This window comes from Ursus americanus, chromosome 11 (genome assembly GCF_024610735.1).
Source record: "Ursus americanus isolate L20-20 chromosome 11, mUrsAme1.1.p, whole genome shotgun sequence".
Taxonomy (NCBI): Eukaryota; Metazoa; Chordata; class Mammalia; order Carnivora; family Ursidae; genus Ursus; species Ursus americanus.
This window is the reverse complement of record NC_142137.1, coordinates 3344065-3358953: the sequence shown is the minus strand read 5'-3', so window position 1 is coordinate 3358953 and position 14889 is coordinate 3344065.

Genomic DNA, 14889 nt, shown 5'->3' with positions numbered 1-14889 from the left:
CCAGTCCCGCACTCACCCTGCAGCCCCGCCACACCCAGGCCGTGAGTGGAGCCGCTGGCCATTCAGGGCAGAAGAACAGGCAGGGCCCTCCAAGTCCCCATCGATTTCGTAGGCCCTTACGCCAAAACACTTTGTCCCACACTCCCGCTCACCAATGCCCTTACCTCGGACCGCTGAACTGCACACCTCACAGCCAGCCGATCCAGGTTGCCGCCCTCCTGGGGTCTAACCCTAACCCTAGGTCGGTCCCCAAGGGGCAGCTCCCAAGGTGCCTGGCGCTGCAACGCCGGGGATTGGGGACCACCGAGCACCGGCACTGGACTCACCCTGCCGCCCCGCCACCTCCTGGGGCGCTAGGGGCGTCACCGGTCATTCAGGATGGTAGAATGGTCAGGGCCCTCCAAGCCCTGGTGACTTTTGAAGTCCCCCCGCGCCAAAAAGCTTGGGCCCACGCTTCCGCTCGCCAGCGCCCTCACCTCGGACCGCTGCTCTGCAGACCCCACAGCCAGCAGATCGGGCCTGCCGGCCTCCTGGGGGCTAACCCTAAGCCTAGGTCTGCCCCTGAGGGGCCCATACCAAGGGGCCTCGCGCCGCAACGCCGGGGATTGGGGATCCCTTAGCCGCAGTGCAGGACTCCCCCCGTTGCCCCACCAGCAATGAAGCCACTAGGGGCGCTGCTGGTTATTCAGCCAGGAGAAGGGGCAGGGCCCTCCAAGCCATGGCAACATTCAAAGGCCCAGGGCGCCAAAACGCTGGTGCCCACACTCCCTCTCCCCAGCGCCCTCACCTTGGCCCGCCACTCCGCTCACCTCTCAGTGGGCGGATCGGGTCTGCTGGCCTCCTGAGGGCTAACCCTAACCCTAGGTCGGCCCCCCAGGGGCCCCTCCCAAGTGGCCTGGGGCCACAACGCTGGGGATGGGGACCCCGAGCCCAAGTGCCAGACTCTCCCTGCTGCCCTTCAGCCACCCGAGCCTTAGGTGCCCCACCGGTCATTCAGAGCGGGAGAACGGGCAGGTCCCTCAGAGCCCGCCGACCTTCGAAGACCCCCCGCACTAAAACGCTTGGGCTCATGCTCAGTCTCGCCAGCGCCCTCACCTCGGCCCAACCCTCCACGAGCCGCACAGCCACTGATCGGGTCCACCGGCCTCCTGGGGGCTAACCTTAACCCTAGATCGACCCCCAAGGAGCCCCTCCCAAGGGGCCTGGTGCCACAACGCCAGGGATTGGGGACCCCCGAGCCTTCAGCACTGGACTCACCCTGCCACCCAGCCGCCACCTGGGGGCTTGGGGTGCTGCCGTTCATTCAGGGCGGGAGAACAGGAAGGGCCCTCCGAGACACAGCGACCTTCAAAGGCCCCCCGTGCCAAAACACCGGGGCCCACGCTCCCATTCACCAGTGCCTTCACCTCAGTCTGCCACTGCAGTCTCCACACAGCTGGTGAATAGGGCCTACCGGCATCCTAGGGGCTAAACCTAACCCTAGGTCAGCCCCTGTGGGGTCCCTCCCAAGGAGCCTGGCACCGCAATGTCAGGGATTTGGGACCCTCGAGCCCCAGTGCTGGACTCACTCTGCCACCCCGCAAGCACCCAGGGTGCTAGGGCCCTTGCCAGTCATTCAGGAAGGGAGAACGGGCAGGGCCCTCCGATCCCCCTGCGACCTTCGAAGACCCCCTGTGCAAAAACGCTGACTCCCACGCTCCTGCTCGCCAGCGCCCTAACTTCGGCCCATGCCTATGCTCCCTGCAGAGCTGGCGGATCTGGCCTGCTGGCTTCCTGGGGGCTAACCCTATCCCTAGGTCGCCCCCGAGGGGCCCCTCCCAAGTGGCCTGGCGCCACATGCCAGGGATTGGGGACCCCCAAATCCCAGCGCCGGACGCACCCTGCTGCCCCACCGCCACATGGGGCACTAGGGGCATCACCAGTCCTTCAGGGTGACAGAACGGGCAGGACCCTCCGAGCCACCTGCGACCTTCGAAGGCACCCCGAGCCAAAGTCAAAATGCTCTGGCCCACGCTCCTGCTCGCCAGCTACCTCACCTGGACCCACACCTCCATTCACCGCACATGGGCTGAACTAGCCTGCCAGTCTCCTGGGGGCTAACCCTAACCCTAGGTCGGCCCCCGAGGGGCCCGTCCCAAGGGGACTGGTGCCGCAACGGCGGGTATTAGGGACCCCCGAGCCCCAGCGCCGGACTCACCCTCCCGCCCCGCTGCCACCTGGGCCGCTAGGGGCACCGCCCGTCATTCAGGGCGGGTGAACGAGCCGGGTCCTCCGACGCCCCTGCAACATTAGTAGGCGCCCCACACCAAATGCTTGGGCCCACGCTCCCACTCGCCAGCGCCCTCACCTCCGTCCACCCCTCCACTTGCTGTACAGCTGGCGGATCGGGACAGCCGGCCTCCTGGGTGTTACCTAACCCTAGGTCGGCCCCCGAGGGGCCCCTCCCAAGGACCCTGGGGCCGCAACGCCTGGGATTGAGGAACCCCAGAGCCCCAGCGTTGGACTCAACCTGCTGCCCCGCCACCATCCGGGTTTCTAGGGGCGCCACCGGTCATTCAGGGCGTGAGAACGGGCAGGGCCCTCCTAGCCCACGGTGACATTCGAAGGCGCCCCACGCCAAAACGCTTGGGCCCACGCTCCCTCTCGCCAGCGCCCTCACCTCGGCCCGCCCCATCGCTCGTCCGACAGGGGGGCTAACTCAAACCCTAGGTCGGCCCCGGAGGGACCCATCCGATGGGGCCTGGCGCCACAACGCCTGGGACTGCTGAGGCACAAGCTCCAGCGCCGAAATGACTGTGCTGCCCCGCTGACACCCGGGCTGCTAGAAGTGCCGCCGGTCATTCAGGGCGTGAAAACGGGCAGGGCCCTCCGAGCCCCCGTTGTCCTTCGAAGGCCCACCGCGCCAAAACGCTTGGTTCCACGCTCGCACTTGCCAGCGCCCTCACCTCAGCCCGCCCCTCCGCTCGCCACCCAATGGGCGGATCGAGCCTGCCGGCCTCCTGGGGGTTAACCCTAACCCTAGGTAGACCCCCGAGGAGCTGCTCCCATGGGGCCTGGCACCGCAACGCGGGGATTGGGGACCCCCGAGCCCCAGCACCAGACTAAGCTTACCGCTCTGCCGGCGGCCGGGCTGCTAAGGGCGCCGCCGATCATTCAGGGCGGGAGATCGTGTAGGGCCCTCCGAGCCCCCGGCGAACTACGAAGGCACCCCGTGCCAAAATGGTTGGGCCCACGCTCCTGCTCGCCAGCGCCCTCATATCGGCCCGCCCCTCCTCTTATAGCAGAGCCCGCAGATCGGGCCTGCCAGCCTCCTGGGGGCAAACTCTAACCCTAGGTCGACCACCAAGGGGCCTTCCCAAGCGGTCTGGCGCTGCAATGCCAGGGATTGGGGACCCCGAACCCCAGCCCCTGACTCCCCCTGCCTCCCCGCCACCACCTGGGACGCTAGCAGCGCCGCAGGTCATTCAGGGCATGAGAACTGGCAGGGCCCTCCGAGCCCCGGGCGACCTTCAAAGGCACCCAGCATCAAAACGCTTGTGCCCACAATGCCGCTAGGCAGTGCCCTCACCTCAGCCTGCCCTTCTGCTCGCCACACAGCTGGCGGATCGGGCCTGCTAGCCACCTTGGGCCTAAACCTAACACTAGGTCAGCCCCCGAGGGGCCCCTCCCAAGGGGCCTGGCTCCGCAACGCCAGGGATTGGGAAACGAGCCCATTTCCCAGACTCACCCTGCCGCCCCGCCGCTGCATGGGCCACTAGGGGCGAAGCAGGACATTCAGTGTGGAAGAACGGGCAGGGCCCTCTGAGACTCCGTCGTTGTTCGAAGGCCCACCGCGCCAAAATGCTTGGGTCCACGCTCCCGCTTGCCAGCGCCCTCACCTCAGCCAGCTCCTCCACTCACCGCACAACCGGCGGATATGGCCTGCCGTCTTCCTGTGGGCTAACACTAACCCTAGGTCGGCCCCCAAGGGGCCCCTCCCAAGGGGCCTGGCGCCGCAGTGCCAGGGATTGGGGACACCCGAACCCCAGCGCCAGAATCACCCTGCCGGTCTGCCGGCACCCGGGCTGGTAGGGGCGTCGCCGGTCATTCAGGGCGGAAGAACGGGCAGGGCCCTCCGAGCCCTGGGCGACCTTCGAAAGCACCGCACATCAAAACGCTTGCGCCCACGCTCCCGCTAGTCAGCGCCCTCACCTTGGCCCGCCCCTCCGCTTGCCGCACAGCAGGCAGATCGGGACTGCTGGCCTCCTGGAGCTAACCCTAACCCTAGGTAGGCCCCCTAGGAGCCCATCCCAAGGGGAGTGGGGCAGCAACGCGGTGATTGGGGACCCCCGAGCCCCAGCACCGGACTCACCCTGCCGGACCGCCGCCACCCGGGCCGCTAGGGGTGCTGCCAGTCATTCAGGGCGGGACAACGAGTAGGGCCTTCCAAGCCCCCGACGACCTTTGAAGGCCCCCCGCACCAAAACGCTTGGGCCCACGCTCCTGCTCGCCAGGGCCCTCATCTCGGACCACCCCTCCGCTCGTTGAAGAGTGGGCGGATCGGGACTGCCGGCCTCCTGGGGGCAAACTCTAACACTAGGTCAGCCACCGAGGGGCCCATCCCAAGGTGCTGGTGCCGCCACGCTGGGGATTTGGGACCCCCAATCCCAAGCACCGGACTCACCCTGCCCCCCCTCTTCCACCCGGGCCTCTAGGGGAACTGAGGATCATTCAGGGCGGGAGAACAGGCAGGGCGCTCCGAGCCCCCGGCGACCTTCAAAGGCCTCCCACGCCAGAACGCTTGGGCCCATGCTCCTGCACACCAGCGGCATCACCTCAGCCAGCGCTTCCGCTCTCCGCACATCCGGTGGATCTGCCCTGCCAGCCTCCTGGGGGCTAACCCAAACCCTGGGTTGGCTCCCAAGAGGCTTGGCACCGCAACGCCGGGGATTGGGTACCGCCTAGCCCCAGCGCCGGACTCAACATGCCGCCCCCAGGCCACCTGGGCCGCTAGGGTTGCCACCGGTCATTCAGGGCGGGAGAATTGGCAGGGCCCTCCGAGCCACTGGTGACTTTTGAAGGCCCCCCACGCCAAAATGCTTGAGCCCACGCTCCCACTCCTCAGCGCCCTCACCTCAGCCCGCCCCTCCTCTCGCCACAGAGCCAGCGGATGAGGCCTGCCCTCCTCCTGGGGCTACCCATAACCCTAGGTGGGCCCCTGAGGGGCCCCTCCGAAGGGGCCTGGCACCACAATGCCTGGGATTGGGGACCCCCGAGCCCCAGCGCCGGACTCACCCTGCCGCTCCGCCGCCACCCGGGCCGCTAGGGGTGCCGCGGGTCATTCAGGGTGAGAGAACGAGCAGGGCCCTCCGAGCCCATGGCAACCTTCAAAGGCCCCCCCATCCAAAACGCTTAAGCCCAGGCTCTTCCTCCTCAGAGCCCTCACCTCGGCCTGCCCCTCCACTCGCCGCAGAGCTGGCGGATGAGGCCTGCCCTCCTCCTGGGGGCTACCCATAGCCCTAGGTTGGCACCTGAGGGGCCCCTCCGAATGGGCCTGGCACTGCAATGCCTGGGATTGGGGACACCCGAGCCCCAGCGCCAGACTGACCGTGTCACCCTGCCACCACCCGGGCCTCTAGGAGCACTGTCGGTCATTCAGGCAGGGAGAACGGGCTGATCCCTCCGAGCCCCTGGCAACCTTCAAAGGCCCCCCATGCCAAAACGCTTGGGCCCATGCTCCCGCTCGCCTGGGCCCTCACCTCGGTCCGCCCCTCTTCTCGCTGCACAGCCGGTGGATCGGGACTGCCAGCCTCCTGGGTGTTACCCTAACCGTTGGTGGGCCCCATAGGGGCCCATCCCAGGTTCCTATTGCTGCAACACTGGGGACTGGGGACTCCCAAGCCCCAATGCCGGACTCACCCTCCCGCCCTACCGCCACCTGGGCCACTAGGGGCGCCGCCGGTCATTCAGGGAGGGAAAATGGGCAGGGCCCTCTGAGCCACCGGCGACATTCGAAGGCCCCCCGCACCAAAACGCTTGGGCCCACGCTCCCGCTCGCCAGCGCCCTTACCTTGGCCCTCCCCTCTGCTCGCTGCACAGCTGGCGGATCGGGCCTGCAGGCCTTCTGGGGGCTAACCCTAACCCTAGGTCGACCCCCTAGTGGCCCCTCCCAAGGGGCCTGGCAACGCAACGACGGGGATTGGGGACTCCAGAGCCCCAGAGCCAGACTCACCCTGCCGCAACGCCGCCACCCAGACCGCTAAGGGTGCCTCTAGTCATACAGGGCGGGGGAACGGGCAGGGCCCTCCGAGCCCGCGGCGACCTTCGAAGGCCCCCCCATCCAAAACGCTTGAGCCCATGCTCCCGCTCACCAGCGCCCTCACCTGGCCTGCCCCTCCGCTCGCCACACAGCCAGTGGATCGGGCCTGCCGGTCTCTTTTTGGCTAACCCTAACCCTAGGTCCAACCCCGAGGGACCCCTCCTAAGGGACCTGGCGCCACCAGGCCGGGGATTGGGGATACCCAAGCCCCAGCTCCAGAGTCACCCTGCGGCCGCACGTCCGCCTGGGCTGCTAGGGGCCCAGCCAGTCATTAAGGGCGGGAAAATGGGCAGGGCCCTCAGAGCCCCCGGCTACCTTTGAAGGCCACCCGCGCCAAAACTCTTGGGCTCACGATCCCGCTCGCCAGCGCCCTCACCTCAGCCCGCCCCACCGAAGTCACAGCGCTGATGGATCAGGAGTGCCAGCCTCCTGGGGGCTAACCCTAACCATAGATCGGCCGCCGAGGAGCCCCTCCCATGGGGCCAGGCGTCACCACACCAGGGATTGGGGACTCCCAAGCCCCAGCGCCGGACTCACACTGCTGCCCCGCCGCCACCAGGGCTGCTAGGGTCGCCGCCGTTCATTCAGGGCAGGAGAATGGGCAGGGCCTCCTGAGCCACCTGTGACCATCGAAGACCCCCCGCGCCAATGTGCCTGGTCCCATGGCCCTGCACTCCAGTGCGCTCATCTTGAACCACCCCTCCGCTCGTCACAGAGCCAGCGGATCGGTCCTGCCAGCCTCCTGGGGGCTAACCCTAACCCTAGGTCGGCCCACAAGGGGCCCCTCCCAAGGGACCTGGTGCCGCAACACCAGGGTTTCGGGACCCCCGAGCAACAGTCAGGACTCACCTTGTCGTCCCGCCGCCACCCGGGCCGCTAGGGGCGCCAACGGTCATTCAGTGCAGGAGAACAGGCAGGGCCCTCCGAGCCCACTGCAATATTCGAAGGCATCCAGTGCCAAAATGCTTGGTCCCACGGTGCAGCTCCCTAGCGCCCTCATCTCGAACTGCCCCTCCACTCATTGCAGAGCCGGCAGATCGGTCCTGCTGACCTCCTGGGGGCTAACTCAAACCCTAGTTTGGACCCCGAGGGATCCATCCCAAGGGGCCTATAGCTGCAACGCCTGGGATTGAGGACCCCCAAGCCCCAGCACCGGACTCACCCTGCCGCCCTGCCACCACCCGGGCCGCTAGGGGCGCCGCTGGTCATTCAGGGCGGGACAAAGGGCAGAGACCTCAGTGCCCTGAGCGACCTTCGAAGGCACCCCACATCAAAATGCTTGCGCCCATGCTCCCGCTACTCAGTGCCCTCACCTCGGCCCACCCCTCTGCTTGCCGCACAGCTGGCAGATCGGGACTGCTGGCCTCCTGGGGCTAACCCTACCCTAGGTAGGCCCTGAGGAGCCCATCCCAAGGGGCCTGGGCCAGCAACGTGGTGATTGGGGACCCCTGAGCCCCAGCGCCGGACTCACCCTGCCGGACCACCGCCACCCGGGCCTCTAGGGGTGCCGCCGGTCATTCAGGGCGGGACAACGAGTAGGGCCTTCCGAGCCCCCGACGACCTTCGAAGGCCCCCCACACTAAAACGCTTGGGCCCATGCTCCTGCTCGCCAGCGCCCTCATCTCAGCCCACCCCTCTGCTCCTTGCAGAGTGGGCGGATCGGGACTGCTGGCCTCCTGGGGGCAAACTCTAACCCTAGGTCGGCCACCGAGGGGCCCATCCCAAGGCGCCTATCACCGCAACGCCTGGGATTGGGAACCCCCGAGCCCCAGCGCCAGACTCTACACTGCTGCCCTGCCGCAACCCAGGCCGCTAGGCACGCTGGCCGGTCATTCAGGGCGGGAGAATGGGCAGGACCTTCCGAGTCCCCGGCGACAATCGAAGGCCCCTCAACACAAAACGATTGGGCCCACGTTCCCGCTCGCCAGCGCCCACAACTCGGCCTGCCCCTCCGCTCGCTGCACAGCCAGCGGATGGGGCCTGCCGGCCTCCTGGGGAAACCCTCACCTTGGGAGGCCCCCGAGGAGACCCTCCCAAGGGGCCTGGAGCCACAATGTGGGGATTGGGGACCCCCGAGCCCCAGCACCGGACTCACCTGCCGCCCCGCCGGCGCCCGGGCCGCTATGGGCGTGGCCGGTCATTAAGGGCGGAAGAACGTGTAGGGCCCTCGGTGCCCCCGGAGACCTTCAAAGGCCCACCGTGCCAAAACGCTTGGGCCTACGCTCCCGCTCGCCAGAGCCCTTACCTCAGCCTGCCCCTCCGCTCACACACAGCCGGCGGATTGGGCCTCCCGGCCTCCAGGGGGCTAACCCTAACCCTAGGTCTGCCCCTGAGGGGCCCCTCCCAAGGGGCCTGGCCATGCAATGCAGGGGATTGGGAACCCCCAACCCCCAGTGCCAGACTCACCCTGCCGCTCCGCCACCACATGGGCCACTAGGGGCGCCGCAAGACATTCACTGCGGGAGAATGGGCAGGGCCCTCCGAGTCCCGTTGTCTTCGAAGGCCCACCACGCCAAAAGGCTTGGGCCCATGCTCCCGCTCACCAGCACCCTCACCTTGGCCCACCCCTCCACTCAGCGCACAGCCGGCAGATCGGGGCTGCTGGCCTCCTGGGGGATAACCCTAACCCTAGGTCGGCTCCCAAGAGGCCTGGCACCACAACGCCGGGGATTGGGTACCCCTGAGCCCCAGCGCCAGACTCAACTTGCCGCCCCCAGGCCACCTGGGCCACTAGGGGCACCGCGCGTCATTCAGGGCGGGAAATCGGTTAGGGCCCTCTGAGCCTCCGGCGACTTTCAAAGGCCCCCCGCGCCAAAATGCTTGAGCCCACGCTCCCGCTCGCCAGCGCCCTCACCTTGGCCTGCACCTCTGCACGCCGCACAGCCGGCAGATTGGGTCTGCCGGCCTCCTGGGGGCTAACGCCAACCCTAGGGCTGCCCCCGAGGGGACCCTCCCAAGGGGCCTGGGACCACAACGCCGGGTTGGGGACCCCCGAGCCCCAGCACCGGACTCACCCTGCCACCCCACTGCCACCCGGGCTGCTTGGGGCGCCGCCGGTCATTCAGGGCGGGAGAACGGGCAGGGCCCTCCGAGTCTTCGGCAACCTTCGAAGGCCCCCCCATGCCAAAACTCTTGGGCCCGCACTCCCACTCGAAGCGCCCTCACCTCGGGCCACCCTTCCAGTCGCCGCACAGCGGGCGGATCGGGCCTGCTGGCATCCTGGGTGCTAACCCTAAACCTAGGTCGACCCCCGAGGGGCCCCTCCTAAGTGGCCTTGCACCGCAATGCCGGGGATTGAGGACCCATGAAACCCAGCGTCGGACTCACCGTGCCTCCCCATCGCCACCCAGGCTGCTATGGGCGCCGTTGGTCTTTCAGGACGGGAGGACGGGCAGGGCCCTCCGAGCCCCTGGTGACCTTGAAGGCCCCCCACGCCAATACGCTTGGGCGCACACGCTCACTCGCCAGCGACCTCACCGCAGCTCGCCCCTCCAATCACCGCACAGCCAGCGGATTGGGCCTGCAGGCCTCCTGGGGGCTAACCCTAACCCTAGGTTGGCCCCCAAGTGGCTCCTCCCAAGGGGCCTAGCTCCGCAAGCCAGGTAATGTGGACCCCCGAGCCCCAGTGCCGGACTCACCCTGCCGCCTTGCCACACCCGGGCTGCTGAGGGTGCTGCTGGTTATTCATGGCGAAAGAAGGGGCAGGGCTTTCCGAGCCCCCGGAGACATTCGAAGGTGCCCCGCGCCAAAATGCTTGGGCCTACGCTCCCGCTCGCCAGCGCCCTCACCTCGGACCACTGCTCCGCAGACCGCATAGCCAGCGGATCGGGCCTGCTGGCCTCCTGGGGGCTAACCCTAAGCCTAGGTCTGCCCCCGAGGAGCCCATCCCAAGGGGCCTGGCGCCGCAACGCCGGGGATTGGGGGCTCCGAACCTTAGCACCTGACTCACCCTGCCGCCCAGCTGCCACCCGGGGTCTTGTGGTGCTGCTATTATTCAGGGAGGGAGAAAGGGCAGGGCCCTCTGAGACACGGTGACCTTCAAAGGCCCCCGGTGCCAAAACACCCGGGCCCACGCTCCCAATCACCAGCGCCCTCACCTTGGTCTGCCACTCCGCTATCCACACAGCTGGCGAATAGGGCCTGCTGGCCTCCTAGGGGCTAAACCTAACCCTAGGTTGGCACCCGAGGGGCCATTCCCACGGGGCCTGGCACCGCAATGCTGGGGATTGGAGATACCAGAGCCGAAGTGCCTGACTCACCCTGCTGCCATTCAGCCACGAGAGCCGCTAGGGGCCCACCGGTCAATCAGGGAAAGAGAATGGTCAGGGCCCTCCCAGCCCCCGCCGACCTTCGAAGGCCCACTACGCTAAACACTTGGGCTCATGCTCAGGCTCGCCAGCACCCTCACCTCGGCCCAACCCTCCGTGTGTTGCACAGCCGCTGATCGGGTCCACCGGCCTTCTGGGGGTAACCGTAACCCTAGATTGACCCCCGAGGGGCCCCTCCCAAGGGGCCTGGCGCCGCAACACTGGGGATTGGGGACCCCAACCTCAGCACTGGCCTCACCCTGCCACCCAGCTGCTACCCGGGTCTTGGGGTCCTGCCCTTCATTCAGGGCGGGAGAACGGGCGGGGCCCTCCAAGACACGGCGACCTTCAAAGGACCCCTGCGCCAAAACGCCCGGGCCCATGCTCCCGCTCACCAGCGCCCTCAACTCAGTCCGCCACTCCGCTATCCACACAGCTGGCGAATAGGGCCTGCTGGCCTCCTAGGGGCTACCCTAATGCTAGGTTGGCCCCCAAAGGGCCCCGCCCAAGGGGCCTGGCGCCAGAACGCGGGGGATTGGGGATACCCGAGCTGCAGCGCCTGACTCACCCTGCCGCCCCACCACCACTTGGGCTGCTAGGGGCGCCACCAGTCATTCAGGGAGGAGAATGGGCAGGGCCCGCCGAGTCCCCGGAGTCATTTGAAGGACCCTGGCGCCAAAAGGCTTGGGCCCACGCTCCCGCTCCACAGAGACCTCACCTCGACCCACCCCTCCTTTTGCTGCACAGCTGGCGGATTGAGCCTGCTGGCATCCCGGGGGCTAAACCTAACCCTAGGTCATCCCCCGAGGGGCCCCTCCCAAGCAGTGGATTGGGGACCCCCGAGCCACAGCGCCGGACTCACCTGCCGCCCCGCCACCACCCGGGCCACTAGGGTCCCCGCGGGTCATTCAGACTGGGAGAATTGGCAGGGCCCTCTGTTTCCCCTGCAAAATTCGAAGGACCCCACTCAAAAAAGTTGGATCCCACACTCCTGCTCGCCAGCGCCCTCACCTCGGCCCGCCCCTCCGCTTGCTGCAGAGCCAGTGGATAGTTCCTGCCAGGCTCCTGGGGGCTAACTGAAACCCTAGGTCGACCCCGTGGGGCACATCCCAAGGGGCCTGGCTCTGCAACGCTTGGGATTGGTGACTCAGAGCCCCAGAGCTGGACTCACCCTGCCGCACTGTCGCCACCCGGGCCTCTAGGGGCGCTGCGGGTCATGCAGGGTGGTAGAACAGATAGGGCCCTGGAGAAACCGGCAACATTGGAAGCCTCCCGCGCCAAAATGCAGGGGCCCACACTCCCGCTTGCCAGGGCCTTTACCTAGGCCTGCCCACCTCTCGCCGCCCAGCCAGAGGATTGTGCCTGCCAGCCTCCTGGGGGCTAACTCTAACCCTAGGTCGGCCCAGGAGGAGCCCCTTCCAAGGGGCCTGGCGCTGCAACGCTGGGGATTGGGGATCCCCGAGCCAGAGTGCAGGACTCCCTCTGCCGCCCCACCACCAACGGATCCGCTAGGGGCGCCGCTGCTTATTCAGGGCAGGAGAATGGGCAGATCGCTATGAGCCATGGCAACATTCAAAGGCCCAGGGCGCCAAAACACTGGGGCCCACGCTCCCACTCTCCATCGCCCTCAACTCAGCCCGCAACTCCTCTCCTCACACAGCCAGCGGATCGGGCCTGTCGGCCTCCTGGGCGCTAACCTTAACCCTAGGATGGCCCCTGAGGGTCCTTTCCTAACAGGCCTGGCGCCGCAACACCAGGGATTGGGGACCCCCAAGCCCCAGCGCCAGATGCACCCTGCCGCCCCGCCACACACAGGCCGCTAGGGGCGCCGACGTTCCTTCAGTGTGGGAGAATGGGCAGGGCCCTCTAATCCCCCAGCGACATTCCAAGGCCCCCCGGCCAAAATATTTGGGCCCAAGTTCCAGCTCTCTGGCGCCCTCACCTTGGCCTGGCCCTCCGATACCACAGAGCTGGCGGATCATGCCTGCCGGACTCCTAGGTGCTAACACGAACCCTAGGACAGCCCCAGAGGGGCCCATCGCAAGGGGCCTTGCACTGCAATGCATGGCATTGAGGACCCCCAAACCGCACTGCCAGACTCACACTTCCTCCCCGCCACCACCCAGGCCGCTAGGGGCGCCGCCGGTCATTCAGGGCGAGAGAATGGGCAGGGCCCTCCAAGCCTCTAGTGATGTTCAAAGGCCCCCTGCGCCAAAACGCTGGATACCATACTCCTGCTCGCCAGTGCCCTCACCTCGGCCCACTCATCCGCTTGCCGCACAGCTGGCGAATCAGTCCTTCTGGCCTACTGGGGTTTAACCCTAACCCTAAACCCTAACCTCTAACTTTAAACCCAAAACCTTAACCCCTAATCCTAATCCTAACCCCTAACCCTTACCCTAACCCTAACCATACCCTAAACCTAACCCTAAACCCTAATCCTTAAACACTAAACACTAACATTAACACTGAATCGTAAACCCTAACCCCTAACCCTAATCCCGAAACCCTAAACACTAAACCCTAAACTTAACCACTAACCCCAAACCCCAAACCCTACCCCTAAACCCTAACCCTACCCCGACCCCTACCATACCCCTAACCCTACCCCTAACCCTACCCCTTCAGCTAACCCTACCCCTAACCCGTAACCTAACCCTAAACCTAACCCTAACCCATACCCTAACCCGTACCCTAACCCTAACCCTAAACTGTACCCTAACCTGTAACTTAAACCGTACCATAAACCTAACCCTAACAAGTACCCTAACCCATATCCTAACCTTAACCCTAAACCCTAAACCCTGACCCTAACCCACACCTTAACTCGTACCATAACCCGTACCCTAACCCTACCCGTACCCTAACCCTAACCCGTACCTTAACCGTAAACCTAAACCCTAAACCATAACCCTAACCCTAACCCTAATCAGTACCCTTACCTTAACCTTAACCCATACCCTAACCCGTACCCTAACCCATACCCTAACCCGTACCCAATTCCTAACCCGGACCCTAACCCATACCCTACCATACCTAACCCTAACTTGTACCCTAACCCATACCCTAACCCATACCTTAACCCTAAACCGTACCCAATCCCTATCCCTAACCCGTTCCCTAACCCGTACCCTAACCCTAAACCTAAACCTAACCTGTAACATAACCCTAAACTGTACCCTAACCCTAAACCGTACCCTAACCCTAAACCGTACCCTAAACCGTACCCAAATCCATACGCCAACACTAACCCTAAACCGTACCCTAAACCGTACCCTAAACCGTACCCTAATACATACCCTAACCCATACCCTAAACCTAACCCGTACCCTAAACCTAACCCATACTCCAACCCTAACCCTAACCCGAAACCCAAACCCGAAACCCTAACCCGTACCCTAAACCCTAATCTGTCCCCTAACCTATAACTTCTAACCTGTAACCCCTAAACCCAACCCTAACCCGTACCCTCTCCTTACCCTAACCCTAACCCCTACCCTCACCCATAACCTAACCCTAACCCATACCTTAACCTTAACCCGTACCCTAATCCGTACCCTAACCCCGGGGATTGGGTACACCTGAGCCCCACCACGGGACTCAGCCTAACACCCCTCAGGAAACCATGCCCCTTGGGGCGCCACAGAGCATCCCATAAAGGAGAACTGGTAGGGCCCCCCTGTGCCCCCAGCGATTCTCGGTGGCCCCATACACCCCAACCCTGAGGCCCACGATCAAACCACCCAACGCCTTCCCTTCAGCTTGCAACCGAGCTCATCACAGAGTCAACAGATCAGGCCTGCCAGGTACCTGGGTTCTAGACCTGACCCTAGGTCGGCTGGGTAGGGCCCCTCCCTTGGGGTCCGGTGCCGCAGCCCCAGGGACTGGGGACACCTGAGCCCCACTGCAGGACAAAGCCTGCCAGCCCGCAGGAAACCGTGCCCCTTGGGAGGCTGTAGAGTATTCAGGGCGGGAGAACCAGGAGGGCCCCCAGAGCCCCCGGCGAACTTCGGCGATCCCTAAACCCAACCCTGAAGCCCATGCTCACCCCACCCCGCACCCTCACCTCAGCCCGCGGCGGAGCTCGCCACATAGTGGGCAGATCTGGCCTGCGGGGTTCCTGGGCCCCAACCCTAACCCTAGTTCATCTGTGGAGGGGCCCCTCCCCAGGAGCCTGGAGCCGCAGCTGCGGGGATTCGGGACACCTGAGCCCCACAGCAGGACTCAGTCTGCCACCCCGCAGGAAACCGTGCGCCTGGGAGGCCATAGAGCATTCAGGGCGGG